We start from the raw sequence: 21,512 nt of genomic DNA, 5'->3' as shown, positions 1-21,512 counted from the left end.
TGGGTTGTTATTGGCTGCTTTTCAGTCATACATCACCAGGTCTTTCTTTACTATCTTAGTCTGAAAGCTCTGCTGAAACTTGTTCCATAGCAACACCCCCTACCCCCCCACCCACCCCCAGACCACCTTCTCCCGACAGACAGGTGGTGGCTGTGCATCAGGTGCATTCACTGGGGATCAAACCCAGGTCTTCTCCAGGGAGCCTTGGCATTGCTCCTCTGGCCAGTTGCCAATGAGTTGACTGCAGCTTATGGCAAGCCACGTGTGTCAGAGAACTGGGATCCATTGTTTTGTCTTTTCCTATGACTGATTTTGTTCCGGATCAGATCATCAGTCCTTTCTGCTGAAGCACCTCTGGGTGGACCCAGATCATCAGTTTCTCGGTTAGCAGTGAAGGGCTAGCTCATTAACCATTTGTACCACCCAGGGACTCTGGAAACTCCTTAACAAACACCGGTGCCTGGCCTACTGCTGGGAAAGCTCAAGTTGTTGGTGGCAATAGGATAGTGGTGGCTACACAGCCACTGATCAAAGAGACCAGTGACTTCAGCAGCAGGGAATTTCTATAGAGTGCATCTAGGTCATGCAGGAGACAGAGTTGCTATGAGGGTGATGTTTTCCAATAGAAACCTTAGCTTGCATATAGAATTCCTTGCTATAAATTCCTTAGCATGATGCCTCTGCTTGGGCTATCCACATTATTCCTTTTAGAGATGTGGGAACTCAGGTCCACTGAGCGAGTTCCTTCAGGTTAAAGCAATAAGACTTGAAGATGTGATGGCAGAGAAAATCACTGGGTGTGCTGCCTGTCTGCAAATGCAGACCAGACCTCGATCAACACATGGTATTGAGAACTCTCCATCAGCCATCTCTTTGTATGCACAGGTGTGTTTGGATACCCTTTATCAAAGGCAGGCCCTGGGCGCATTCTAACGGAGCTGAATGTACAAAGATGGCCCTTGCTTTCCATGGATCTACCGTGTATTGGATGTTGTTCCAGTAATATAAGGGAGGGGGGAGCACAACGGCTAGGCCTGACTTTGGGGCCTGGATCCTCGAAGCGACGTGATTGGAGTGGAGTGAAATGTCGGATGTGGAACTGTCGAGCCTGGTCCTGCGTAAAGAACCTTGGTGGCGAGTGGAGCATATGCTGAGCTGCTACTCACAAGGTCAAGGCCGCCAGTCAGTTCTTTTGACAAGAGGAGGCTGTCTGCTCCTGTAAAGATTTAAAATCCAGGCAACCTAAAGGGACACTTCTCATTTTAGCATCGCTGTGAGTCAGAATGGACAGGCGGCAGAGGGTTGGGTAGGTGGGTTTTGTTTGAGGGAAGAGCCTCTTACACTGGTGCAGCACTCTCTCCTGCCACCACTCCATCCCCCAAATTGCCTTACGACCAGCAGGGGTTTCTAGTGCATGATTCTCCAGTCCATGTGAAGGATCCCACAACTGTCCAGTCCATGTGAAGGAGTTAGAAAAGCAGAGCCACCCGGACTCCTGAGGAATTGGCTTCCAACAGACAGAAAAATCCTGTTTCAAAGTCCACACACAGGCACGTGGTTTTTGCACATTGACAACCTGCTGGATAAATCTTGCTTCAGTGGCCAAAGACTTGAAATCCATACATTGATTCCATTTGTCATTTATTTCCCGTATCTGCACATCCCTCCCCCCACCTGCACACACACACACACACACAAACACACACACACACACACCCCTTTTGCATCAACATCAGCAGGTTTGAAAGACAGATCCCTTGATCCTTCAACTCACCCACTGGTCTCCACTAAACACCAGTGGAGCTGGCAGAGAAGAGAGGAAGAGATATGATTTGCCAAAGAAGAACACTCATAGTCGGCAGGCTCTCTAAGAATACCTAAAAAAGAAAGAAAAACCCCAAAACCACAGTCACTGCGACCCAGTCCATTCCCACTCAAAGTGACCCTATCGACAGCGTAGAACCTCCACGGTAGGTCTCTGAGAGGGTAAATTCTCATGGGGGCAGGGAACTTCATCTTCCTTCCATAGAGTGGCTGAGGGGTTTCAAATGCTTACTGTTCAGTGAGCAACCCGACACAAGGCCAGTGCCACACCAGAGGTAGGCATGGTGAAACATTCTAAACAAATCCGGAGGGAGAGAAAGAGAAGAGAGGGAGAGAGGGTAAAGGAATGCATCATTTTTTAAAATATGACTTTCCTCATTTTTTGGCCAGTATCTGCTTCATGATATCATCTAGATTTCCCCTTAGTTTTATAAGGAGCCCTGGCGATACCGTGGTTGCGTGTTGGACTACCAACTGCAAGATCAGCACTTCAAAGTCAAAATCACCAGCCCCTCCAAGGGAGGAAGATGAGCTTTCTACTCCAGTAAAGAGCTACAGTTTTAAATAAATAGATAGATAAAAGTATTACTGTCTTAACCCACATGGGCAGTTCTACTGTCCTTCCAGGGTCTCAATGAGTCAGAATCAACTCAATGGCAGGAGATTTGAAGTCTTTGTTTCCATTTTAGTTTGATGTGCCTTTCTGATGAAAATTTCAAGTTCTTCCTCCAACCACAAGTGCCCTGTCTTCCTTTCCCACTAGGTTGTGCTCTATTTTCTCCTCCACATAGGAAGCACATCTTCTTTCTCCTTCCACGATGCTCTCCACCCCAGGCAATGAGTTGGGAAGGGTTTCTCCTCAGCAGGACTTGCTGCTGTGGACCCTCCTTGCCCAGCACCAGTGGGGTAAGCCATAACTGGGAGCCCTCTAACCTGTTCCCTATCGAGCTGCCCTCTAAGTCATGGCCACATTAACCGGTGTATGAATGTTTGCCAGAACAGGCCAGGGCCCACACTGTCACAACCTACCATAGCCATCCAGAGGTTGCTATTGTATTGTGCTGTCTGTTTCCAAGTTTGGTTCTTGCTCCTTTCAACTCCACAGAAGTCCGTGCACATGGAAAGCACTTGCCTGCTTCAGGATTCCATGCCCAGTCTTTCCCGGATCCCTGCCTTTCATTTGAATATCTGCCATCACATGCAAGTTGTGCCCGCACTCTTGCTTCTCGATGTGGGGATCTCTATTGCACTACCAAGACATAGTTTTCGGTGCTGTGGAGGTTGCAGAAGGGTTGATTTATCCAGGGCCATACAGCTAACCCAACAGCTGTTGAATTCAGGATCATTTGCTTAGAGAATCCATCAGAATTAAAGAGAAAAAATAAAAATAATTTGTTATCATTTTCATCTATCTACACTCTGTGAAGGACAGGGATCGTTTTTGCCTAAACATTTCTTTGAACCTCTCGTTAGCAGCAACAATCTATAAAAGCAAGTGCCTCGGGAGGTTTTCCAATGACAACAGCCAGCTTTTGGCCCTGTGCTGCTGTGGTGGACTTGCAAATTCATGTGATTTATGTTCATAACAAGCCGGATCATCAAAATGAGCCGGACTCTTGAAGCATCTCAAGCCTCCAGTTCTGAAGGAGCAAACAATCTAGAAATGAAAAGTGGTGGTCTGTCTATCATGCAGAAGGCTGACAGGAGCCTGTCCCAGGGTGCTGTCCCACACGGCGAGGCAGCGCCCTTCGGGAGCTTTCCCCAGAGCAAGAAAATGTCAGTGGCCTTGTGTGAGGCCAGGCATTCACCTTGGGTTTTTGTTGTTCGGTGCGCTCGAGTTGGTTCCAATTCCTAGTGAGCCTGGGCACCACAGAAATAAGTGCTACCCAGTCCTGCACCATCCGCACCACAGTCCTTATGTTTGAGCCCATGGTTGTAGTCCTGGTGTCAGTCCATCTTGTCAAGGGTCTTCCTCTTGTTGGCTGCCCCTCTACTTTACCAAGCATGAAGTCTCTCTCCAGGGACTGACGTCTCCTGACAACATGTCCAAAGCACATGAGACGAAAGTCACCATCAACAGGACCAGGGTTGTCCTATCCATGACCCCAAACAAAGCATAGGAGACTCAGAGATGAAATCACATCCTGCAGTGTGGTGGCAGCTGCAAAGTCCAATGGATCTCAGAGCTTGGCTTCTCCCATACCTGTTGCTTGCCTGTAGCGAATGGCATTGCCTCCTGTTGGGAAAATCAAACTCTTATGGCTCATATCCCAGCCAAGATGAACACTGAAAGCCCAGTTGTCATTTCTCTGACACCAACTGTGTGGATCAATCCAAATCAATTTATTATTGGGTCAGTTCCCCTCTGTTCCTCTTCTGTTGTGACAACTTCTTCCTCTGCCTCTGGTCACCCAGAGTGAAGTCAGACCTCACACGGAGAGGCCACACTCCTCTGGAAACCACGTGTGCCCCAGACATCTGGCGCCAGTAGTGGTCCCCACGACACCCTCACTTCAGACCCGCTGGCTGCAAATCGGAGCTCATTTTTTACCCCCTCTGAAAGCCAGGCCCTCTGGATGGATGAAGGGCCCCAGGGTCCTTCTCATTTTGGACCTACTGGTTCCCTCTACCCCTTGGGATTCAATAATTCACTAGAACAATACACAGAACTAATGGAAAATGTTGTGCTTATGCTTACAGATATATTCTAGCAAAAACATCTACCAGAGACACATGGGATGAAGTCTGGAACCTTTGTATCCTAAAAAGGGACATGCTACTCTCCCATGTGCATCTGTGTCACATCTCGTATTTTAAATGCCAGTTCACACTAAATAGATACCAAAATACCAGAGAAGTCCTCTTGCTTTGGAATGTAACCTCTGTCCTTGGAAGTCTATGTTTGAATCCAAAACAACCAGTTGACTACAACACTCATTCACGTTGCACCCCTAATCTCAAGAGCAAGAATGAATGAGTGAAAGGAAGGAAGAAAAAGAAAGAAAGAAAGTTAGATCATTGCCAGGCCCCTTATTTCCTCTAGAAAATCGTTCCTTGCTGGTAAAAATCATTACTGAGTTGCATATGATTTCTGTCACTCATAGGCCCCAACAATGATCTCATGTACTAAGAACAGGCTAAATGAGTGAGCGATCAAGCACTGAACCATGGTGTACAACTTCTGAGTACTATCAATATTCAGAGAAAGGGCCTGACAGGTAGACATCACAGAGGAGCTGGGATTCAAATTTTCTCCACTGAGTGATCCAGAAATATGATCCAGTCTCTATTCTGTACTGATTCTGCCTGTATTCTTGGCTCTATTCTGGGAATTTCTACTTCTTCTCAGTAACTTTTGGAAGTGCCTCATTATCTCAAAATAAATGAAAACACCCAGTCTTTCATTTCAGGATGCCAGACCCCATGATTCCAAACTATTCTCGCCCCATTGCTGCTGGGCCAAAGGCCCCAATCCAAGCCACCATCCTTGGTCTCACTCCCTTCCCACCTGCTCTTCCCACCCCTGTGCCGCCCCACGCCTCACAGGTCCATTTTTGTGAATGATGATGCTGCTGGTTCTCTTCTTAAAGTCTACACATCTCCCTTGAACACCTGACGCACAATGACCTAATGGGCAGTAGGAAGAAGCTATTTCCATCAGCAAGGTTTTCAGGGACTGGTTGTTCAGAGGCGGATAGTCAGACATTTCTTCCTGGTCATCTGAAACTGGAAGCTCTGCTGAATGCAGCTCAGCATCACAGCAACCTGCAAGTGTCCACTGGGGACAAGGTGGTGGTTATGCCTGAGGTGCCCGTGCTGGAATTAGACCACTGAACCACAACCCAATTCCCACCGCCATCTCACTTGAGACACCCAGCGACAAACCAAACTAACACAGAGAAGTGTGTCAGTTTGGGAGAAGGGGGAGACACAAAAATGATGATCTATATAATTTTTGTGGAGTATTTCATAGGAAATTCGTTGTTTTTCATCACGATATCCCTGTAGTTAATTATAAGATCAAACATGTTTTCCTAAGCTCATTTTAGACATCAATATATCTCTTATGGATATATATTATTTATATGTAATATGATATATTGTTATTATATACTACTATATAACATATATCATATATACCATATTATTATGTATTACATTTTATTTAAGTATATAATATATATTGCATTGATCATATATAGTATATCTATAATATTTTACCCCAAGTCCAATATCTGTAATATCCTGTTATATGAAAACTATATAATAAAATCTATATTATACCTATAAGGCTAACATTCTGTGCTCTGGTCAGAGTTGTCATTTTTACTCTATTACAATGACACTCCAGATTATGTGGTTTCATCCGCACATAGAACAATGGCTGTTGTTTTATTGTTGCCAATGCTTATAGTACATGTCTTTGTCAAATGTCCTCGTGTTTAGCTACAATGTTGTGGTAAGTAGTACTTGCAAACTATATGACTAATGTTTTTGAGGATGAAGTAGCAATTAAAGGAAAAGAAAGAAAAATCAAAATAGACTTCCACTCAGTTAGAAATAATGTTTTAATATTAATATTGTAATTAAATGTAGAAATATTTTTACAAAGCATTTGTATTGTTAGTATTCACAAAGTCTAAGAACAATTACATGTAAACAATTTACAATTATAGTTATCACATATTCTATCATTAAAATTGGTACTAAATGTTGCTAAGGAGTCTGTGGACAGTATCATACTACGAAGGAGTCTGTGGAAGGTACAATATTTGAAATGTGGACTTGGTGAAGGAAAGGTAGCTGGAGATCACACTACTTCTTCATTACAAATGACTTTCAACAATATCAATGGTGACTGGACACGTGACCTTGCCAGATGAAGTACACGGGACTCAAATGAACTATGTCGGTGGGAAAATGCTGTGATAAGTTCTGTGACACCTTGGCTGGGCCAGAGTTTTCAGTAGTTCAGTAGTAACCCCCTCCCATGATGGAGTCTAACGTCACATAATCAAGTCCATGATGGGGTCTAACATAACATAATCAACTCTGTGAACGGCCAGCACAGTCCCTTTATCAGGTCACAGCCTTGGTGCAATTGGAAGAAACACTCCAGGGTGTGTGGCCTGCTCCTTTTTAAGCAGACCGTGCCACTTCTGGTGGGTCTGGATCTGTTAGTGAGCATCTGCCATGCTGCCTGCCAATCCCAGGAGCCATTGGCAGGCTGCCAACCTCAGATCCATTTACTTTATATCTGCTGTCCTATTTCTTGTCCTGCTTCCTGAATTTACCTGCTTCTACAATTGCGTGAGCCATATTTAATAGAAATTTCTTTCTCTATATGTATATACACATATCTATTTGGGTTCTCTGGATATTGATGGAAAAAATCTCAATATCGGCATCCCAAAATTAGGCCAGGGGCTAACTGTGGAATAGGTAATCAGTTACTCCTATGCAAGTTTGGGTTGAAGTTGAAGAAAATTAAAACAACTCCATGAAAGCCAAAATACAACCTTGAGTATATCCCACCTAAATTTAGAGAACATCTCAAGAATAGATCTGACACATCGAACACTAATGGCTGAAGACATGTTGACCTATAGATAGGGTAGCACCAAGGACATCAGCCATGAAGAAAAGAAAAGGTCATTGAAAAGACCAGAAAGGAAGAAAAGGCCCAAGTGGAGGTCAGAAGAGACTCCCGAACTTGCGCTTGAACATAAAAGTAGCTAAAGGAAATGGAAGAAGTGAGAAAATCAACGAGCGAAGCAGAATATTTCAAAGGACAGCTGAAGAAGATAAAGCATTTTGATGAAATGTGAAAAGACCAGGAGTTAGAAAACCGAAAAAAGAAGGGAACTCTTAGCATACCTCAGGCTGGAAGACTGAAGAAAGATGTCAAACTCTGAACTGCAGGATTGCAGGGCTCTATGGGCAAAATATTGAATGACGTAGGAAGCATCCAAATAAGATAGAAGACATAGAGTCACTGTGCCAGAAGAACTGGCTGACATGCACTCATTTCAAGAGGCAACACATGGTCAAGTTGCCATGGTATTGAAGGGACGTACATGCCACGTTTGAAGCATTAACCCCTAAAAGGCTCTAGGAATCGATGACACACCAATTGAAACATTTCAATAAGTTGATGAATCACTATGAGATGGTCTATGCCAAGGAATTTGGAAGACAGCTACCTGGGCAACCAACAGGAAGATATTCATATGTATGCCTTTTCCAAAGAAAGGTGATGAAACAAAATGCAGACATAATCAGACAACTTCATTAATATTACATGTAAGCAAACTATACTGGTGATCTTGGAACAGTGATTGCAGTAGTACATCAACATGGCGCCACCAGCAATTCAGGATGGATTTAGAAGAGGATGGGGAACAAAGGATCTCATTATTGATGTCAGGTTCATCAGTATGAAAACAGAATGCCAGAAAACCAGTTACTTGTGGGTTGTGGTTTTTCTTGGTTTTGTTTTGACTGTGTATTCGGCTATATGAATTCTAACAAACTATAGATAGCATTGAGAAGAGTGGGAATTCCAGGCCACTTTATTGTGCTCGGGCAAAACCTATGCATGGACCGAGAGGCATTTGTTCAGCCAGAACCAGGGCACACTGCATGATGTAAAATCCGACAAGGTGTGTGTCAGCGTTGCATCCTTTTACCACGCTTATTCTGTAGGCTGAGCAAGTCATCTGAAGAAGAGAGCAGCCTCGGGATGAGAGGAAGGCTTGTGACCAATCTGGAATATGCAGATGACATGATCTCGCATGCTGACAGTGAGGAGGACATGAAGCAGTTGCTGATGAAGATCAGGGAATGCTACCTGCAGTACGGATGATAACTCAATGTAAAGAAAGCCAAATCCTCACAACTGGAGCACTGGGTAACGTTATGATCAATGGAAAAAAGACGGAAGTTGTCAAGGATTTCATCTTGCTTGTATCCACAGCCAATGCTCATGGAAGCAGCAATTAAACTACGTAATGTATAACATTGGGCAAATTTGTTGGACAAAACTTCTCTAAAGTGGCAAGAAGCAAAGGTGTCACTCTGAGGACACGCCTGACCCAGGCCATGTGTGATGCTTAGACTTTATGGCAACTGGATACTCCTGGGTGAGGCAGGGGTTGAACCAACCTATCAGTCCAGTTGAGCCTATGACACTTCTTTAGCGGTGTGTGTGCAATTTTTTTGTAGAAGAGAGAGAGCGAGAGATGCACAAAGAACAGAGCACTTCACTGTTGGTGAAGAAATGGCAAGTACCATGGGGAGCCAAAAGAACAAACAAGTGTGTCTTGGAGGAAGCAGAGTCAGAATCTTCCTTAGAGACAAGAATGTAGAGACTTTGTCTTTTATACTTTGGACATGTTTTCAGGAGAGACCAGTTTCTGAAGAAGGGCATCATGCTTGGTAAAGTCAAAGGTCAACAACAACAACAAAAAGAAGGCCTGCGACGAGATGGATTGACACAGTGGGCAACAGTGGACTGCAACAATAGACTCAAATATAATCATTGTGTGTGTGGTGCAGGACCAGGCAATGTTTAGTTGTGTTGTGGGTTGGGTCACTATGTGTGAAAGCTGACTCAAAGGTAACTAAAACAACAACAACAAAGGATTCAGAATGGTCTGGTACCCGAAGAGGTGTATGTGGGTGGAGGATGATAGGAGTTCCCCTACTGCGCAAGACCAACCCTAGTGATGCCATTCATACCAGTTTGTGGATTCTTTTGCACCTTTATTTTCTCACACATTTCATCCGTGACCTATCTCCTGACTATCCCAGTGCATTTACAGCTCTTCCAGGCAGGAATTGTGCCTTCTCTTTGCTTTGATGCTCCCCACAGGGCTCAGTGCTCTGCACCCAGTGGGTGCCCCAGAGTTGTAGCTGACTGATGGATGTAATGAAAACTTCAACAGCCTCATGAGTCAATGAACCACAGAATGATAACCATGGTGCTGATTGTCTCAAACCCCAAACTCTGGGCAGAAAGCCAATTGCCCCCCCACCCCCACCCCTGGCAAGATGCTGTAATAGTCTTCTAATGACACAGTATTTGTTTATAAGCCTTCTTAAGAGAAAGTCAATTTGTAGCCCCAGAAGCCTGCTAGACTCATTGTCTTATTAGCCCTCCTATTGTGGCTCGGGAGTAATATAACCCTCTGTAGAAAAGAAATAACCACAGCAGGTCTGGCGCCTGCTCTGGATCTGTTTCCTAAGCCACTGATAGAGAAACTTCTGGTTTCCCTGCTCCCCAAAATGTTCCTTGATTGCCAGCGTCAGTAGGGACCTTTTCGTTTTTTAAACTCTCATTGTGCCTAGTTTCAAGTACATGCAAATTGATCTCATATGTGCTAGAGTAAATAAAAAAGTATTGCTACTAGGGTACCATTTCATATATCCATGGCTTTTCCAAACAAAATGTGTGTCAATGTGTCTCAGCCATTACTGGATGCATGTGGACAAATTCTCTCAGTGATTCACTTGTCTTGATCTCATTAGCGTGCCCTACACAAAAGATCCATGCAAAGCAGTAGCTTTCAAAGGGATCTGCTGGGTCAGTTAAATTCAAAACAGAGAGGTCAGTGCAGAAGATTCCAGAAACAATTTTGATATTTCCAAAATCCACCTTGGCTGATTTTCTTGAAGGACAAAGGACAGTCACAGGGGCTTACTATGAAAAACTTTTAAGAAAATTTAAAATTGGATTGGTGGGGGGAAAAAAAAAAGACCAGGAAAGGTATGTCATGTGTGTTAGCCTGGGTAGACTAACTAGAGAAACAAATTCATAGACACTCATATGTATATAAGAAAGAGGTTTATATATGAGAGCAATTGAATATTGAGAAGACATCGCAACCCAGTCCAGATCAAGTCCATAAGTCCAATATTAGCCCTTATGTCCTATACCAATCTATAAATTCCTCTTCAGATTCATGAAACACATGCAATGACACTGAATGCAGGAAGAACACAGGCCAGTGGGTTGGAAGTTTTCTTGATCCATTGGCGTTGTAAGCATCTCAGCACTGGCAGGGGTCTCTACGTGGATTCTCTGGTTCCAGAGGTCTGGTTGCATCAGGGTAGGTCCATGTGGCTTCTCCGGCTCCCAGGGTGTAGTGCCATGTGCCTTGTCAGTAGAGCGGCTCTCAGGGGGTGATCAGAGAGAGAGAGAATCTCCTGCCTCTGAGTAGGAAAAATAGGATTTCCCAGAATCCTCAGGAGAAGGCCAACAGAGGGCTCATTGGCTATGACCCGATTGACAGACTAGACTCCATCCTGTCACTCTTAATCCTCTCAAGTCCCAAAGTGACACCAGATTATGTAACTACCACAGACCACCCCTTGTCAATTTGACACTTTCACATAATTCTTTAGTCATATATAATTTTCAAACAAACAATAATAAAATTGTATCTGTACCTAACAGGATAAAACTAAAATGCATGTAATTCAATATGTGCCACCCTCATTTAAACTCTGTAAGTGAACTAAATAAAAATATTCTATATTTATGTGAACACCTATACCTTAATCCCATAATCCTATGCATATATTCCCCCACCTATGAAAGCCAGCCACTTTATGCCTTTATCCCCGAAAAGTTTGATTATTTCCTTTCCCCCAATGAACAGTCACTCTTGTAAAAGGCTGCAGGTCCCTTTGGGGAAGGCTACAAGAAAGACTAACGATATAAACCTTCGGTGATGTAGCAGGGTCCTTCTTCAAAGGGAGCAGGCCTTCCCCTCATTCAAGGGGTTGTGGGTCTGTACACTGGCTCAGGTCTGGAAATTGGGTGTTCATGACTCTGACTCTCTATTCTGCTGTTCACCTGATCTAGCATTCTTCTGCCTGTATAGATCACTTAAATATTTAGTAGGTTTCCCATGTATTTCATTCTAGGGACACCATGGCTAAGTAGCCAATGCTATAGGACCACACATGACAGGTTGCTTTGATTACTATGGAAAACTTGCTGTCCATTATGATCACCACGTCCACCCTGTCTCTGTTGATTCAGTGTTGACACCTGCCCTCTACCACCACAGGGTCCAATCAGCCCCATTGTGGGCAAATGTCGGAGTTCACTGAGGGCAGTCTCCACTGTTAATCCTGGTGCACATAAAATAGCATCATGGGAGTCTTCAGAGATGCTGGGGCCACTTCCCAAACTTGTTCCTTATGGTTGTGGTGAAAGGTATGTCCTCAGGGCATTTCCTTTTTGAGTCTATGGGATTATTCTGATAGATCCATTCCAGCATACCAATTTCCCTAAGCTCTTGGATGCCTTCCTCTACAGTGTACCAAGGTAGGTCAGGTACCTCAAGTTGATCTAATCTAGGCCATCTGGCAGCCCATGCTTCAGTGAACCAACCAAATAAACTATCCGATCTTCTCTTAACCTCTCTTGCTGAGACATTGAAGGAAGAATCTGTGCTTAGGGGCCCATATCAAGAAACTCAGAAAGGTCTAAGGTCATATTCCTTGCATGAGTGTCCCACACTCTTAGTAACCATTTCCAGGGATATTCCCCAGGCTTCGGCTTATACGTATTAGAAAACTCGAGCAAATCTTTAGGAGTATAGCACACATCTTCCTGAGTCATCATATGAACTTCACCTTTAGGAACTTTCTGAGAGTTAACTCTAGTTACAGGGCTAGAGGAAGTAATGGTGGGAGTGTTTCTGGGGAGCTCTCAGCAATATCTTGTAAAGCATCTCCCCCAGGCAATGCTCCAGATGCAGCCCCATCTGTCATTTCAGCTTGAACCGTTTGGTTAATCTGCTCAGGTGTGGCTTGTTTTACTGATGGTGGATTAATCCCCTCAGGTGGGAGGGGTGGATCTGTTGATTGGGGTGGCTCAATCGACTCTAGGAGCTCAATATCCTCCTCTGTTGGATCATCAGCCCATATGATTCCAGCCCATGTTTCAAGATCCAAGTTCTTTCTGATTCATGCCCTTGCTTTAATATCAGACACTGTTCTAGACCTGCAATTCAGCTGACGCTGTAATTCAGCTACTTGTATAATGAGACTCTGGATTTGGTTTTTGGCAACGTCAGCTCTATTACTAGAGGAGAGAAGACTCTCTCCTTTGTAGCACATGCAGAAGCTTTTAGGCCTGTTATTTGGCCATTGAGACACGCTTCTGAGGTCCTGAGATTGTCCCTTTCCTTGATCTCATTTTCTATTATAAGAAGTACCAGCCAACCAGTTTTCCTATATTTCTCATCTTGACAAAACTGCTGAAAAATATCAAGCGCACGATCGCCCAGAGCTTCTCCTCTCACAAGCACTTCATGTATTGGTGGTGATACTGTGGATATTAGCTTTGTGACTTCACACCATGGGTTAACCCCATCCACTCTAGTAAGAGTGGTAGACTTATCCATGCTTTTAGGGGTGGAGACAGTATTATCAGTAACCCTAATCAGGCTGGAGAGCCAATTTAAGAAGCCCATATTAATGATCTTGTTTCCCTAGAACTACTGAAGGTACCAATTGTGTTAGGCAGGGTTCTGCAGGGAAACAAAACCAGGACACTTATGATTTTATAACATATGGATTTTTACAGCACAAAGCAATATTACAGCTAATTAGTCCACACAGCAGTACAGAGGGCTCAGCTCAACTCACTTCCATTGAACAGTTAATATACTGAAAGTCCTTCAACTCATGAGGGCCACTTGGTCCAAGGTCAAGGAAGCAGACAGCTGAGTCTTCCCTAGAACAGTTTGGTTAATCAGGAAGTCCAGCCACATGCAGCAAAGAGCAGGGTGGGTCACCAACAGTCAGTAAGACGACAAACAGTCCCAAACTCAAGCAATGTATACACCAGCAGCATTACAAAGCAGGTCTCAAAGGAACCTCAAGCTCTAGCAACACGATCCATGGGTTGACAGTCCCACAGGTAGTATAGCTTGCAAGTTGAGGCAGAGAACTAGCAGCAGCACGCTGGTCTCATCAAGAGAGAGAGAGGTGGGACTTGCCCAGCCATTTATCTCTTTGTCCTCCAATAAACTGTGACCTTAGTAATCCCACCTGTTCCCATTGGCCAGGTTGGCACAATAAGCCTATCTATCACACCATGGAATTTTTTTCCATCATGATAGTGTACCTGATTATTCTTCAAGGGTAACAAGGGATGTCCTAAGAAAATTTTGCAGGGAAACTTGATCTCATGCAGCCTACAGCACTGATCTCAAGGAACATTTAAGAGGAACATGATTAGATTCCCTTGAGGATGCCCAGCTTTGGCATGGTGCTCATTAAAGAGCACAGCATTTTTCAGGGAAGGGTGAGGGAGATGAAAACCCCCTATTCAGAAATGTACAGACCCAGGTGAAGAATATGTTCAAGAAATGGTAGATTCACATTTTGATATATTTTTTTTTCTAATAAAGGTGTCTATGATGTTGTCACAGTACGTTTTTACTTACCCTCATACAGTTGCTATTGAGTCGACTCTGACACACGGTAAGTCTGTGTGTGGACAACTGTGGCCCAATGAATCTCCAGTCTTCTCGAAGTAGATTGCTGGACCTTTCCTTAGAATTACCTCTGGGTGGGTTCAGACCCTTAGCTTTTTTATGAGCAGCTGAGCCCTTAAGTATTTATGTCACCCAAGACCTGCTTGGTATTTTTGCTGCAGTACTTCTGGCAGAGCTATCATTAGTACTCAATTATAATGATGTTTTGAACCACGTGATTTCCCCTGTGAGTTCGATGGCAGAGGAAACGTGTGCTGAAAGGTATGCTTTTAAGTTTGTTCTTTGTTCATCTCACTGCGATCACCATTGCATTTAGCCCGGTGTGGTAACATTAGTAGAAAAAGCATTACTACATAGTCGCCGTGGTCTCGTGCAGAAGGCGATCCATTGTTTGGGGCTGGGCACATGAGTTATCACCTGGGGTGACACCGCCCCTAGTAGCTACAATGAATAAAGTATGCTTACCAATAGTAATGACTGGTGATAAAACAGAAAGGCATAGGAGATTCAAGCTAATTATTCAATTATCCCTGAAGCAGAGTTCCCAGGCATTTTTCCTTTTCAATATTCTCCTGAAATTGGGTGGCAATTAGAAAGCAGTCATTCCCATTCTTGTCCACAGACAGACCAGCGGGATGAACCAAGTTCTTTTCCTTGTGTGTTGAGAAGCCTTGTGTTTCCTTGCCTTCACCCCTGGAACTGGGTAGTAGCCTGACTGCAGAATGGGAAGTCTTGGTCCTTAGATAACAATGATATTGAAGCACTTCACGTGCCTTTGCAGATCTGATATGTTTCCATGGAAATGGCTGTTGGAAGCCAGCGACTGCCAAGTAAGAATCCTGGGGTTTCCTTGGCTTCCGGCAGCTGACAAGGAGCCAGATTTTTAAACATGTTGAAGAATCAGAGACTCTTTGATCCAGCACATTCTCCACAGCCATTGCCATGAAAGCCCTGTGGTTCCTTTTGGTGAATTTCTCTTAATCTCCACGATGGTCAGCTCATATTGGAGTCACCCATGGGTCCAGGAGTGGACGCAATGGAGTAAGAGGAGTCCCCAGCCTCGAGTGAGGAAAACTGGGTTTGAATCTCACTAATTGCTGTTGTAAAAATGTGGGCAGCTTATCCTGGCTCTTGAAACTTCTGTTTCTTCCTCAGTAAAGGATGAATTATTATTTCTAAAAACTCACTGTCATCCCATTAACTCTGACTCATAGCGACACTTTGGAAGACAGGCGTGGGGTCGACTTCTGGAACAACCAGCCAGTGAAGACCCTATTAAGCATGTTTTGACTTTGCCCCACATGGGGTTGCCATGTGTAAGGGTTACAACTTGACAACGGCTGGCAAATAGATTGGGAGTCAGCCTTCTTCATGCTCAGTGTATGCCACTAATCAATAGAAAGGAGACTGACTGGTCAGTAGCAGGGAAAATTCTTTCTGGGATTTAGAATCCATCCAGACACTCCCCAGCGTGAACACTCCTTCTGTCGTCATTGCAAACATTTGTCTAAGGGGGCAGCTGTTCATGCTTAGTAAGCAAGAGGAAAGAGGCTTGGTGCACTGAACCTTAAGATGCTGCAAGCTCCGGTTTCCTGCCTCTGCCTGGGGGGCATGTGGCGAATGATAACTTGACCTTCTGGAGACAGTCAAGAAGGAAATCTCTCGCATGGCCAACCTTTGTGTTATTGTATTTTTTGGCTCACATGTTTTGTTTTCCTTCCCTTTCAGATAAAAGCAGAGGCAGAACTCCATCCCTGCAAGTCGGTCAGAGGCCCCTGACTTTCTGGCGTCATTCTCCATCTCAGTAGTCAGCTCAAACACACCAGTCCCGGAGCATGCGCTAAGCCATGACTTGGAGCCAGGCTCTGGGAAGACAGCAGAGTTCTGTGTTCGTTACTGATTTATGACTGCCGGAGCCAGAACCAGCTTCTTTGGGAAGCTATGCTTACAGCCAGGCCAATGGAATCTGACAGGGCAGAAGCTGAAAGTATTGATGGGAAGACTAAGGCCACATGCGAGCTGTGCGTTCCTTGGGTGTGATTTCCAGATGTGCAGGCAAAGGGTTCACACAGACCATCCACAGCCCGCAGCTTTCTCAGAGTTCACAGCCAAACTACTCCAGGCAGCCTGCTGGAGTGCCGTCTGAAGAACGCTGGTGTTCTCTCCTACGGACCAGACTGTCACCACAGAGATGCTGGTGCTGTCGTTAGGCGCCTTGGAGTTGCTTCTGGCTCACGGGCACCCCATGTGCAGCAGAAGGAAATTGTGCCTGGCCCGTCGCCAGCCTCATAAAATGGTGTCATGTGTGAGCCCATTGTTGCCGCCAGTGTGTCAACCCATCTCAGGGGAGGTCTTCCTCTGTCCCCCTGACCCTCTTCTACTTGATGGAGCAGGATGCGCTTTTCCAGGGACTAGGTTATCCTGAAGACACGTCCGAAATGGATGCGACGCAGTCACACCATCCTTACATCGAAGGAGTGTTCCAGCTGTACTTCTTCCAACACAGACTCGTCCGTTCTTCTGGGAGCCCATGGTATATTCCATATTCTTCACCATCACCATAATTTAAAGGCAACGATGCTTCTTTAGTCTTCCGCGTACATTGTACAGCTTTTGTATAAAGTGCTTTCATGGGAGACCAAGGGTTGCTAAAAATCTACTCATTCCTATGGCAGGCTGTATTCCTACGTGGGGAAGGCAATTAGCAAGGGGTGTGGAAAGAATTTTCAAGCTTTCAGGGATTTACTTGACCTCACAGAGTCTCCAAGAGATGATAATGTTACCTGGCCCTGCGATGCTAGAAAACAGTGGTCATTAAAGAACCCCGACCCACCCAACCACCACCACCCGTTGTATTCGAAGTTTACTTCAAATAACCACCCTCCCCATGACTTAGGAAAGACCCTTGAGTGCTCCCTTCCTTCCCTATGACAAGGCCAGGTGCACACATGCAAACAAGTCAAACTAGGCATCCAATTCACGGTGCCCTCGTATCTGTAGGGTTTTTAACTGCTACTTTTCATAAGGAGATCACCAGGCCTTTCTTCGGAGATTCCTCAGGGTGGACTCAAACCACCAATGATTTTGTTAGTAACAAGTACCTTTCAAGGTAGTTTGCACCACCTTGACACTCCCAGGCCAGAAACAGACCCTCCCAAAACCCACCGCTTTCTTCTTCAATGAGCTAAGTGATTGTTCCCAGGCTCAGTCACCAGCAAGTGCTTCTGGTCCCAGCTGCGGTTGAGCGTCTCTCCAGCAGGCGCCCAAATGAGGGGCCTCCCTCAGGCTGAGTCCACAAACGACCCTCTCTGACCATAGGCTGACCCAGAGTACACCATTCTGAGTTTCTAATGGGTGATATCCCCACTCAGCCCTCTGCGCCACACGTACATTGGTTCTAGCCTGGGTGACTCTCATTCTGCACAGAAGAAAATCCCTTTTTCGGAATCCCTTCACACACTTGCTGATCTTCTGCTTGGAGGGGTCTCCCTAATGCAGCCGCCCCTCCCACTTTCCCAAGACAATCATCCTTTCCTTCCCGGCTTTCCTTCTGAACAAAACTAGCCCCTCTTGAGGTCTGGAGTTGGCTCTTCCTTGACAGTAACAAAGAGTACACCAGGGCATAGCCTTACCTCATGTCTGTTACCAGATTTAGGTCTTATCTTACCAAGAGAAAGATTTACTCTCAGAGAGATAAGGCAATGCTAGAGTTTTATTGGAAGTGCCTAGGAGAGAGAAAATATCTCCCAGGCAGTATGGTGGGGATCAGATTTCTTGGCCAACAGCATGCGTATCAAGCTTTCTAGAGACTCCAGTCCCCGCTGCATGAGATTCTCAGGGACTTCTATCTGAGCATGCCATTCTCACAAGCTGATGGGGACCAAGGGATTCTGAGAAATGTAGTCCCTGGGGTAAGATGCCATCATGGTGCTCCAAACATGGTCTGTCTAGGTCTTAACTTTCCCTCCTTTGCCCTGTCCCATTTCTTTCATTCGCCCCTTGCTTGGTCATGAATACTTTAAAGAACCACCCAACAGACGGTTAGCATTGTTACAGGACACAGAACTTCATACGCTGGTGAACCCTAGGAGCCCCTTTGAGAATGCATAATGTGCCACCGAAGGCCAAGGCTTACCTGTGCCTCCTGTACAACTGGAAATTCCTTGGTAGGTCTTTGCTCCTTGGTTTTCAATTCAAGCAAACAGGTGCAATGCCTAAGTGCTTTCATGTTTAAATGACCCTCATCAAGGCAATGGCTTCACACAAGTCAACAGAAGCCATATGGGAATCTCCTAAGCCACTGCCCCATGGACAGGCGTTCTCATGAATATCCGAGACTGTGCACGGCATGTATACACCACACTGACGTGCAGTCTTCTGGGTTCCTTACATGTGATGTCAAGCTATGAAAACATCTATTTGTTTTGGGGGCTCTCCAGAGAAATAGAGCCAGTGAGATATATACATTTGCATACCAGGAAACTTCAAAAAGTTCGTGGAAAGAATAGTTGAAAGTAATGTAATATTTCCCCTTTTTAGTATATATATTTCAGAAAGAAAGGGAGAAAATTTTGTTCGTGAGATTTGGGGAGCAGGGACAGTAGAGAATCCACAATCTGAAGGTCAGGTGACAGGCTGCAAATCCCTGCAGGGTTGAGTCCTGAAATCCTTAAGTCAACAGACAGGACGAGTGTGAAGCATGAAGGCGTTCTGCCAAGCCGTCTGTTTGTGGTTGTAGACAGAACGCTCCCTAGGGAAAGCCCAGCTGTGGATCGTAAGATGTTCCCTGGATTAGATGAGGCCCACCTACATGACGGGCAAGGCAGAGGGTAGAGACTATTTAATGAGGAATTGCTTGAATTTGGTAACAGATTGGATGAAGGAAGAGACAAAAAGGACTTGGGACTGATTATTAAGAAGGGCTTTTTCAAAACAATCATAGGAATCACATGACGAGTATGAAAAACATGTTTGCCAAAGAGGTTTCTAGAAAGAAAGAAAATGTTCTCATGTTCTTCAATAAGCCGTTTGTCCTCCTGTAGTTCCCTGCTCCAGTTATGCGAGCGGTGTTTTAGCAGCTGCGTGAGAACCTTTTTAAAAGCGGTGGTAATCAACTGGTAATTATTCTTCTCGGTGTTTGTATGTTTTTTCATGAAATTTGAAGTATCCTGATAGCTGTCAACCAGGTGCAGAACAGGTGTGGTGGCACTTAGAGATAAGCAAAGGCACCTGGAGCTTCCTCGGGCCACTGATTTGGTCTAATGTCCCTGGCTTTGGGAAAAATGAAAAAGTGCCAGTAGGAGAAGATAGTAGTAGTGGAGTATAAGGGAGAAATATAAAGGACCGTAGTTACTTCTTTCCAAAATAGCACACATATACTCTAAGAATTATGCAAAGCTAAAAGTAGGATAATATGGGGGGAAATACAAAGAAGAAAATAGGATGTACTTATAACAGCAAAGATAGCAAGACGTTGTTGCCTGTACTTTGGACTGTTATCAGGAAAGACCAGTCCCTGGAAAAGGACAACGTGCTTAGTAAAATAGCAGGGCGGCCAGAAAGAGGAAGGCGTGCAACAAGGAGGACTGGTGCACTGGCTTAAGCAAAGAACCACGAAGAGGGCGGCCGGGCCGCCAGGGGTTCCTGCCTCTGGGCACAGTCACCGCCAGCCAGAGCCATGTCACCAGCACCTGACAGCAGCCTTCATGATGTCACGGCCCAGAGTCAAATGTTCTCAGAGTTAACTTCTCAGGGATACATATACATGTTTTTAAATTCAAATCATAATTCACAGTTTCACTGTTTGGGTTTTTTGTCCCCTGAATAAATGATTGTTAAAATGTAGGTTATAACTAGTGTTACAAAGAGACCCTAAAACCCAGTGGTTCCAACAGCAGCGTAAGCTTTCTTCCTGTATGGGTGCAGAGGTAAAAGTGGACAGGGCTGTGGGATTCTGAAGCAACTCTGCTCCTGTGGTTTCCCAGGGACCCGAGTCCACCCTCTCTTGTTTCTCCATAGCCTCCCGGGTCTCATCCCCATAGATGAAGCAGACCCCCAAACCGCATCACTCTCCCCTCAAAGGGAAGGAGACGAGACCCAGATGGAGCAGAAGGGAAGCAGGGATATGCCCTGCTGGTTGCTCAGTTCTGCCCACCTGCTGTGGCAGTTGGATTTTATGTCAACTTGAACACGTGTGAACTTCACCAACCAGGTCACAGCCTGATGAGGTGCTTCCTTAGGGGTGTGGCTTTTTCTTTAAGAAAGGCAGTGAGAAATTCTCTTCCTTCCTCTGCGCCCTTTGCCGTCCTCCTTGCCTTGGCTCTGTGTCTGCCTTCTGGAGAGCTGCCAGCACTCCGCCATGTTGCCCTAACTTTGTATCCTTCACCTTTCTGCACCATTGGCCTGCAGCTAGTGAACCCCTGGACTTGAGTTGGACTGGGTTGGCACAATTCCTTGATTTAAAATAATTTTTTCATATAAAGTTTTTTCTTATACTTTTATTGGTGTCACTGGGGTTTGTTTTTGTTTTGTTTTTTTTCTATGGACAACCCAGCCTAACACACATGCCATTGCAAAACACAATCTCCTGGCCACACTGACATTCAAGGAAAACTGGGATTCGTGGCTTCCTGTTGTACAACCATCTACCCTACACTGCAAGGCACCCAGGTGGAAGAGCTCTATTACCAAATATAAGGGGGAAATGGCCAGTGGGGGACAATCGGCAGGTTCTGCCTCTGGTTGTGTGATTTTTCGTGCATGCCCTTCTGACCACATATTTCAGAACACAAGCAAATCCACGCAAAATAGGTGCAATTAAGTCTTGAGTTGAATCTGACCCATGTTGACTCCATGTGTGTCAGAACAGAACTTGCTCCATACCACTGTCAATCGTTGGGTTTTGTTTTGTTTTGCTTTGGGGATTGTGGCAGTCATCTAAACTGGTGTCAATTTAAGAATTAAGAGTGTAGGGGTGGAGTCCAGGTTATCAATCTGGAGAGAGCCAATGAGACTTCTGTGTGAGCCTGGCCTTCTCCTGAGAATTCTGGGAAATCTGGTACTTCCTCCTTCGAGGTGAAAGACAACTCTGTGTCTCTCTGCCACTCCCTGGGAGACATTGCAGAAGACAAGCCACATGGATGCAACCAGACCTTGGAAGCCAGAGAAGCC

The sequence above is a fragment of the Echinops telfairi genome, unplaced genomic scaffold, assembly GCF_000313985.2.
Source record: "Echinops telfairi isolate 266 unplaced genomic scaffold, ASM31398v2 ScPeMD7_11;HRSCAF=52, whole genome shotgun sequence".
Classification (NCBI taxonomy): domain Eukaryota; kingdom Metazoa; phylum Chordata; class Mammalia; order Afrosoricida; family Tenrecidae; genus Echinops; species Echinops telfairi.
Note: the sequence above shows the minus strand (reverse complement) of the source record.